The sequence below is a fragment of the Schistocerca nitens genome, chromosome 9 (genome assembly GCF_023898315.1).
Source record: "Schistocerca nitens isolate TAMUIC-IGC-003100 chromosome 9, iqSchNite1.1, whole genome shotgun sequence".
Classification (NCBI taxonomy): domain Eukaryota; kingdom Metazoa; phylum Arthropoda; class Insecta; order Orthoptera; family Acrididae; genus Schistocerca; species Schistocerca nitens.
The window spans coordinates 305,289,761-305,300,227 of NC_064622.1; positions in this window are offsets into that span (position 1 = coordinate 305,289,761).

Genomic DNA, 10,467 nt, shown 5'->3' on the forward strand with positions numbered 1-10,467 from the left:
GATGGGTTCCATGACGGTTTGGATGTACCGTGCAATATTCAGTGTCCCCTCGACGATCACCAGTGGTGTACGGCCAGTGTAGGAGATCGCTCCCCACACCACGATGCCGGGTGTTGGCCCTGTGTGCCTCGGTCGTATGCAGTCCTGATTGTGGCGCTCACCTGCACGGCGCCAAACACGCATACGACCATCATTGGCATCAAGGCAGAAGCGACTCTCATCGCTGAAGACGACACGTCTCCATTCGTCCCTCCATTCACGCCTGTCGCGACACCACTAGAGACGGGCTGCACGATGTTGGGGCGTGAGCGGAAGACGGCCTAACGGTGTGCGGGACCGTAGCCCAGCTTCATGGAGACGGTTGCGAATGGTCCTCGCCGATACCCCAGGAGCAACAGTGTCCCTAATTTGCTGGGAAGTGGCGGTGCGGTCCCCTACGGCACTGCGTAGGATCCTACGGCCTTGGCGTGCACCCGTGCGTCGCTGCGGTCCGGTCCCAGGTCGACGGGCACGTGCACCTTCCGCCGACCACTGGCGACAACATCGATGTACTGTGGAGACCTCACGCCCCACGTGTTGAGCAATTCGGCGGTACGTCCACCCGGCCTCACGCATGCCCACTATACGCCCTCGCTCAAAGTCCGTCAACTGCACATACGGTTCACGTCCACGCTGTCGCGGCATGCTACCAGTGTTAAAGACTGCGATGGAGCTCCGTATGCCACGGCAAACTGGCTGACACTGACGGCGGCGGTGCACAAATGCTGCGCAGCGGTTCCTGGTGTGTCCGCTGTGCCGTGCGTGTGATCATTGCTTGTACAGCCCTCTCGCAGTGTCCGGAGCAAGTATGGTGGGTCTGACACACCGGTGTCAATGTGTTCTTTTTTCCATTTCCAGGAGTGTATTATCACCATGAGTCGGTTCTCTGTTTAACTGCTCAAGGTAGTTTTCGGATAATGCACTTAATAAAATTTCACTGGATTCTTTGTCCCTGCCACCCGTTATAAACGTTTGAGTCTCCCAGTCTATATCTGGTAAATTAAAATCTCCACCCAAAACTATAACATGGTCGGGAAATCCATATTCTGCACTCATTAGACTTCGTTCCATTCAGGCAGATCCTGCAATTCTTTTTCACATTCACTGAGAACAGCAATGCCATCAGCGAACCTTATCATTGATATCCTTTCACCCTGAATTTTAATTCCACTCTGGAACCTTTTTTTTTTTTTTTATTTCCGTCATCTTTTCTTCTATGTACAGATTGAACAGTAGGGGAAAAAAGACTACATTCCCGTTTTACACCCTTTTTAATCCGAGCACTTCCATCTTGGTCTCCCCCTATTACTATTCCATCCTGGCTCATATACATATTGTATACTAGATGGGGACCGGCTTCGCTCAGGGAGTTGATAAGAGATTGTGTGGTAGCTGGAATACAAGGATAAACTTTTAAATATAAGAGTTAAAAAAATTTAATGAACACATATTCTAACTATTTGCAATACTTGTTAATGTGTAAGAGAGAAAATTTGTTTTACTGAGAACATAGTCTAAATATTTACAATTCTTGTTTATAAACGGCATGTTTCATTTTGTTTTCCGGGCTATATATATAGAAATTTTTCGAATTTTCTACTCGACAGCAAGTTGCGTATAGTTAACCGTGAAAGAAGCAGGAGTCTTTGAGGTTGATGACGCAATGTTTTAAAGTTTGTCCTTACACTTCGTTATTTCTAAAACTGTAGGGTAATTTGACTGGCAATTGCTGTCTTTTAAATTGGAATGGCACTTCAGTAGAGATCAGAGCTATTCTGGCGATAAATAGTGTGTGACATTTGTACTTCACTGTCAGAGGTTCGGCTCGGATGATGTTATTAGATGGCTGTTTGACGATCGTTCTTCTTCCATTACGTAGTTTCCGTGAGTTGAGATTTCTGAGTAGTATGATCGGCGATCCAATTTCACGTCGGAGGCAGTGTAATTGTTTTTTTCCTGGTACTTGCAAAGAGTTTAGAAATTCTTTAGGGAAACTCACACTTTCTTCAACGTTTATTTCGATCGATTTGTATATTCTTTATTGGCCGGAATTTTCATTTGAATATTAAAGTTGATAACGTCGACAATATTATTTTTAGTTGCCAAAACTGCCCTATCAAATAGTCAGTCCGGACTGGTATAGTTGTGAACCATGCTTGGATAAGTTTCGTCGGTGAGTTCGTTTTCAGCAGTGGCTGTGTTACATAAATCACTGTTGAGCTTAATTATGCCAGTCGTCTGGTCAGTAGGATATGTTCCTTCGCCTATTTGTAAAAGTTGTCGTGTAAAATGTGCTGTTCTTTCGTCTTCCGATAGTTCCGCTGTCATATTTTTTGTTAGTCACAGTATTTAAATGTGTGGACAGATATGTGTTCTCAAGCATGCATTGACCTCGTCTGCTAGTGTTGACTTGGGGATAACTGGAAATGTTTGTCAAAAATCTCCTAAGAGTATGAGTAGTGAAAATGGTTCAAATGGCTCTGAGCACTATGGGACTTAACATCTGTGGTCATCAGTCCCCTAGAACTTAGAACTACTTAAACCTAACTAACCTAAGAACATCACACACAGCCATGCCCGAGGCAGGATTCGAAGCTGCGACCGTAGCAGTCGCGCGGTTCCGGACTGAGCGCCTAGAACCGCTAGACCACCGCGGCCGGCGTATGAGTACAACGCCTCCCATTACTTCAGAGTTTCTTCTCAAATCATGTAGTGTCGTGTCCATGGCTTCGAGAGATTTTTTGTGTGCCATTGTGTATTCGTCCAAGAAGATAATTTTTACTTGCTTTAAAAGTTCATCCCGTCCAAGTGCTCTTGAGATTTTACGTACCGGGAACTGTTCTTCGGCTATATTCAACAGTAGTTGTACGGTGGAATGGACAGATCTCCCTCCTCCCGTAAGTGTGCTTGCAACGCCGAATGGAGCCCGTGCAGGTGCGATGTGTTGTTTGTCTCGTGTTTCCGCCAGAAATATATTTATTGGAAACGTTTTCCCAGCGTCGCCCGGTGTGTCTATTTAAGTAATACCGTCAATGTGATTGTCGATCCGATCCACGATAACGTTGTAAATTTCCTTTTGATTGCCATTGAGGAGTGGTTTGTTGTGAGAAATATAATGAAGTAGTTCACAGATGTTATAGTTTTTCCGTTGTAATTTCGAACTTTAGCATGCTGATAGCATCTTTTCGCGGTGTTTCCATCCCAAGATGTACTAAAATGTGGTAACGTTTATCTTCAGCGAGAATGTGTTTCACTGAAGATGTCGTCGTTGAATTCCACAGTTCAGGATGAGTTTCTCGGAGTAGGTACAGTGTGTTATACTCTCTTTGAAGGAACCGCATAGTTGTTTTGTGTTGGGTGGATAACATGTTGTTAGAAATAGGGCAAATAAATCTCTCATTTGTTCATCTGAGGCTGTGAGTGACGTTTCTTGTAGCGTGGTGGTTGTTTTCCGTTAGTCAAATGGTTCAAATGGCTCTGAGCACTACGAGACTTAACTTCTAAGGTCATCAGTCCCCTAGAGCTTAGAACTACTTAAACCTAACTAACCTAAGGACATCACACACATCCATGCCCGAGGCAGGATTCGAACCTGCGACCGTAGCGGTCGCGCGGTTCCAGACTGTAGCGCCTTTAACCGCTTGGCCACTCCGGCCGGCGTTAGTCACAAGTGTTCGCTTCCTTCTCTGTACGTCTGGCATAGGTAACCGTCAACCGTCTTGAGATCTTTGAAACTTGTTGGTTCCCGTTTTTCGTGTAGCAATATCCGGAGATAGAAACATTCGGCTTTGTTCAGATGTACGGTGTATACTCGGACTAGCACGTCAGTTTTCGTGAACCCTGGATGATATCGTACTGGAATTCCTTGTTTTCGTCATTTAAGTTTTTATTGATATGTTCCATGTATGATCGATAGTGAATTCGATATGTAGTAATGTTTTCGTGAATGGATCCATTTGGCACAGTTCGTAAAAAGCTGTTATTGTTGTATTCTCAGGCGGCTCGCTTACAGTTTTTCTGGCGGTGTCTTTTGTGAAGTAAACTCTCTGTCTATTCTCCAAATGTATTGACAGATGTTGGACAGCTGGTTCGTGTTTGCGTATGGGAAAATAGAAAATCCTCCGTGCTGCTTCATTACTATTGATGCATCTTCCCATTTGATACACGACGATTTCATCGTTTCTGTTGTTCGCCAACTCTATTTGAAATACTGCCACGGCAGTGCCTTTGTTCACATACTTACAGACATATTAGATGGATTTCATCGAATTGTGCAGTATTCTACGGTTATGTATGTGGTGTCACCGCTAGACACCACACTTACTAGGTGGTAACTTAAATCGGCCGCGGTCCTGTAGTACATGTCGGACCCGCGTGTCGCCACTGTGGGATCGCAAACCTAGCGCCACCACAAGGCAGGTCTCGAGAGACTGAGGAGACCTCGACCCCAGTTGTACGGACAACATAGCTAGCGATTGGACGTGCTAAGCCTTGCTCTCAATTGCCGAGAGATAGACAGTAGAATAGCCCTCTGCTAAGTTAAATGGCGACCACCTAGCAAGGCGCCATTTGTATCAGTGCCTATAGCTTACTAATATTCAAGAGAGATGTATTCCAAGGACTAATTAAAAGTTAAGTAACAAGCATCTAAGTACTTTTCTTCTTATTCATTTATAAGTCTCATGTTCCAGACTTCACGCCCGTCTGCTTTAGCATTGCGTGCCCTATCGGCTACAGCATTGTGTCTAGGCTGTATGGTCTAGACACAACATTATTGGCGACGAGAAAAAGAGTTTGTATTAATTCGTTTGTGTCATGGCTTCGCCACATTCTCCGGATGTACTGTCCGAATTTTATCGCTTGCAGAATCAGCAGACGCAGGCGTTATTGGATGCACTTGGACAGCTGGTCCAGGGTCAACGTGCGCTGCAGCCCGATGCGGCAGCCGCCGCTTCTTCGCTACCGCTGTCACAAAACGCTGTTGCACCTCCCTTTAGGCCATACGTGGCGGCCGAAGAAACATGGCAGGAATGGTCCCGCCAGTTCCAGTTTCATCTAACAGCCTACAGAATTCAAGGTAACGAGCGGCAGCCGTTTTTGCTTTCTTGTGTCGGTGTGTCTACCTACCGTGTGATAGTGAAATTGTTTCCCCGACGCGACGTAGCAACTCTGACCTACGAAGAAATTTTGTCTGCTTTAGATGCCTATTTCAAAGAAACAGTAAATGTAGTTGCAAAACGGTATACGTTCTTTCGTACAAAACGTATGACCGGTCAGACTAATAGGGAGTGGGTTGCAACTTTGCAAGGACTTACTAGGGAGTGTGCATTTGAATGTGACTGTGGACTTCCTTATGCAGATACTATGGTGCGTGATGCAATAGCACAGAACGTTTCTGATGTTCGCATACGGGAACAGATTTTGAAACTAGTAAATCCCTCCCTTCAACAAGTGATAGACATATTGGATAGGCAAGACACACTTGACTTTGCTCAGGCATCGTTTGAAACTTCGCCAGCAGTGTGTCACATTAACGGGCCCGCCGGGCCCGCTGCACGGGACGCTAGGCGGCCCTCGCGCCCGTCGCAGCAGCGGCAGCCTACCTTGCAAACACGTGCGCCGCGTAAGCAAGCAAATGCAGTGAAATCATGCCCGCGGTGTGCAACTAGACATTCGCGTGAAAATTGCCCGTCACGCCAAGCTATTTGCTTTTACTGTCACAAGAAGGGACATGTTCAAAGTGTTTGCCAGAAAAAGCTTAGATCAGACAATCACACAAATTGCAGGCCTTTTGCTTCGCGCCGGAATCGAACCCAGGACAATCGGGCTCGTGGACCTTCGCCCATGGACATTCATGTAGTTCATTCCCACCCGTCCAGTGACACTTTAGCTAACAGTGACTGTGTTCGTCCCACCAAAAGTGTGCGTCGACGTCGCCGGAATTCCCGTAAAGTCGCAAGTGCTTCTGTACCTGTATCAGTTCAAATTGCACATGACAGTCGCTCTTGTCGTCAGCAGGACAATAAACTTTTTGTGGACTTAGACTTTGACGGCAAAGTGATACCCTTCCAGCTCGATACCGGAGCTGCAGTTTCATTGCTCAATCACGACACGTACAAACAACTGGGCAAACCGCCATTGCGTGCCGCAAATGTTAAGTTACATAGTTACTCTGGACAGCATATACCTGTGTTAGGACAGTGCAGCCTTCTTGCCACATACATGGGACAGACAAAACTTGTATCATTTTACGTTCTTCGTTCTACTTCTGCAGTGAACTTGTTTGGTTTAGATTTGTTTCAATTGTTTAATTTGTCTATAGTAAATCAGGTCCTATCAGTGAATCAGACTGTGCCTTCCGCCAGTGTTTCTAGTCTTTGTGAAGAATTTGCAGACATTTTTGCACCGGGCCTTGGTTGCGCTAAGAACTACGAAGCGCATTTGGAACTGCAAGAAAACGCGCAACCGAAATTTTTCAGAGCGCGCAATGTTCCCCACGCATTGCGTGATGAGGTCGCCAGAACATTAGCCGATTTAGAATCTCAAGGTGTAATTGAACGTGTGCAGGCTTCTCTCTGGGCCTCACCCTTAGTAATTTTGCCAAAACCTTCCGGTAAACTGAGACTTTGTGTGGACTTCAAGGCAACAGTGAATCCACAACTTGTGAATGCCACTTTTCCTTTGCCCCGCCCGGAAGATCTTTTTGACAAACTGTGCCCGGGAAAATATTTTTCAAAATTGGACCTAGCAGATGCGTACTTGCAAATACCTGTGGACGCAGAATCCCAGCGCGTCTTAGTGGTTAACACGCATCTTGGCTTGTATCGCTTCAAACGACTACCGTTCGGGTGTGCATCCGCCCCCGCTGTGTTTCAGCAATATTTACAAACTGTGTGTGCGTCGGTCCCTACTGCTGCGAACTATCTGGACGATATTGTGATCTCAGGAAAGACAGAAGCCGAACATTTGCAAAATCTCCGAACATTATTTCAGGTCTTGCGTCAGAATGGTCTTCGCTTGAGGAAGGACAAATGTGTGTTTTTTGCTCGGGACTTACCCTACCTGGGGCATGTCATAAATGCCCAAGGTATACATCCGCGTCCAGAGCACCTCCGTGCCATACAGGAGTTGCCTTCGCCACGGGATGTTAAACAACTACAGAGTGTGCTGGGTAAAATTAATTATTATGCAAAGTTTGTGCGCAATGCTTCTTCCATTTCAGCTCCGCTTCATCGCTTACGCCGTAAAGGTGTTCCGTTCGTCTGGACGACGGAATGCGAACGCGCCTTTCGCCAGTTGAAATCGGCGTTACTTTCAAATACGTGCCTTACGCCATTCGATCCCCAGAAACCCCTTTTGTTGATGGTAGATGCATCGGATTTCGGGATCGGTGCTGTGCTTGCGCACAAAGATGGCTCGCATGATCGCCCTATTGCCTTTGCGTCCAAATTGCTCTCATCTGCGCAAAGAAATTATTCACAGATGGAGAAAGAAGCTTTAGCTCTCGTGTTTGGTGTTACAAAGTTTCACGATTTCTTGTATGGTCGTCACTTTACCATCATCACGGACCACAAACCTTTGACATCGCTTTTTCATCCGACCAAGCCTGTACCTCCACGTACAGCGCAGAAATTCATTCGCTGGTCACTTTTTCTCTCGCAGTACCGCTACGATATCTTGTATCGGTCCACTGCTAAGCACGGAAACGCTGATGCGTTGTCCCGTTTGCCTGTTGCTGAGGATAAAGCATTCGATTCTTCCGAACTTGCTTGCATGTTCATTGATTCGGAAACCGATGACGTGGTCGAATCGTTTCCGATTGATTTTCGTCGTGTAGCTGCAGCCACAGCTGCTGACCCTGTCCTTGCTACTGTTTTGCGTTTTGCTGCTACGCAATGGCCCTTGTCAAAGTCACGGATCGAGGATCCTTTGGTTCGTCGTTTTTTTGCTCACAAGGAGAGACTTTTTGTCCGACGTGGTGTTTTGTTGTTGCGTTCCGATAATGATCAGTCCAGAGTCGTGGTCCCACGTTCGTTATAGTCCTCTGTCTTAAAGCTTCTCCACCAAGGACATTGGGGTATAGTGCGTACGACACAACTTGCTCGTCAGCACTGTACTTGGTTCGGAATCGATACTGCGATTACGAATATGTGCTCCTCTTGCGTGGCGTGTGCCGAACAACAATCTGCACCACCGCGGAAATTCTTTGCATGGCCGAAAGCCACTTCCCCTTGGCAACGCTTGCACATCGATTTTGCTGGTCCATTTTGGAATGCTCGATGGTTGGTTGTGGTCGATGCTTTCAGTAATTTTCCTTTTGTTGTCCGGATGTCTTCCACGACGTCTTCTGCCACAATCCAAGCCTTGTCTGCTATCTTTTGCATTGAAGGTCTTCCGCAGACTATTGTTTCCGACAATGGCCCACAATTCATGTCCGCTGAATTTCAGTCATTCTGCAAGGCCAATGGTATTCAACATCTGACATCCGCGCCGTTTTCGCCTCAGTCAAACGGTGCCGCGGAACGATTGGTCCGGACTTTCAAGTCACAGATGTTGAAATTGAAAGAGTCGCATTCTCGGGAGGACGCTTTGTTGCTCTTTTTGTCTTCGTATCGCTCTCAGCCCCGCGATGGTCGCTCGCCGGCTGAATTGCTCCATGGTCGTTCTCATCGCACCTTGATGTCTTTGCTGCATCCGCCACATCAGGTTCCTGTGCAGCGGCAGACTCCTGCTTTTGCTCCTGGCGACGTTGTCTATTATCGCACCTATCGCGGTTCACGGCGTTGGCTCGCAGGGCGCATTCTTCGCTGCCTCAGCCGCGCGATGTATTTGATTTTGGGGGCCTCTGGTGAGGTGCGTCGGCATCTCAATCAGCTGCGCCTCTGTCGTCGCCTGGGTTCTGCCGCTCCCCGTCTGCTTTCAGCGACGGAGCCGTCCGGTCAGAGCCTTGGGGACCCATCTACTGGCTCGTCTCATCCCCAGGTGTTACCGACGCTGCCTTCCCTTTTGCCTCATGGCGTCGCGCCGACGCCGCAGCCGCCGCCGGCGCCGCCCGCAGTGGACGCTTCGCTGCAACCCCCCGGCGCCTCCCAGGGTCACGCGCCGCCGCTCGCTTCCCGTGACCAGCCGTCCTCCGCCATGGACCTCTTGCCCGCTCCGGACCAGATGTCGTCATCGCGCGTCGGATTCCCCGACGCAATGGAGGTCGACCCTTCGGCCCCTCCTGTCTCATTACGTGCGCATACACCGCATGTTGACGTGCACCCTGGACTAGGTTTTCAGGCGTTTCCTAGCTCCCCTCGGACCGAATGGCCGGGTGCGGGTGGCACAGCCTTGCCTGTTGTTAGGCTCCCCACCTCATCGCATACGTCAACATGCGGTCCTCCCCACGGCGGGCGGAAGCCTTATCTCACGACCGTTCGCCGATTTGCGGGGGAGGAATGTGGTGTCACCGCTAGACACCACACTTACTAGGTGGTAACTTAAATCGGCCGCGGTCCTGTAGTACATGTCGGACCCGCGTGTCGCCACTGTGGGATCGCAAACCTAGCGCCACCACAAGGCAGGTCTCGAGAGACTGAGGAGACCTCGACCCCAGTTGTACGGACAACATAGCTAGCGATTGGACGTGCTAAGCCTTGCTCTCAATTGCCGAGAGATAGACAGTAGAATAGCCCTCTGCTAAGTTAAATGGCGACCACCTAGCAAGGCGCCATTTGTATCAGTGCCTATAGCTTACTAATATTCAAGAGAGATGTATTCCAAGGACTAATTAAAAGTTAAGTAACAAGCATCTAAGTACTTTTCTTCTTATTCATTTATAAGTCTCATGTTCCAGACTTCACGCCCGTCTGCTTTAGCATTGGGTGCCCTATCGGCTACAGCATTGTGTCTAGGCTGTATGGTCTAGACACAACAATGTATGCTTGGAACATTTTGAAAAGTGATGTCTTATTTGGTGCTAGCCATTGATTATCTGTTTCCATTTTGTCTCTGCCTTGTATTCATATTTTTGCTGTGAAACCACCGTTTTTGTGTGATCTGTATTTGGGATAGCCGTCGACTCCGGTTTGTGTGTCGTCCAAGTATGGTTTTGGGTACTTTTTGTACAGTTTCCATTACTCATACATAGTGAATTGGGATTTAATGGCCCGCATGGTTTGTGAATCACGTTTTCCACTACTATGTCGTAGACTTTCGATCTTCTTGTGGACTGGAAAATTCAGCTTGGATGATTTTGTCGATATCCGTGGAAAGAGTTCTGTCATGTAGCCATATGTGATTGTGTGAATGAGGCAGTCTCCTTTTTTGTCTAACGATTATATACATCCAGCATATAGCGGTTCCAGAGATGTGGACTTCCATGACTCTAATTTGTTTTTGTCGGAAAACTCCGGCTGTTATGTCGTGTCGATGCTTGGGGTTTGA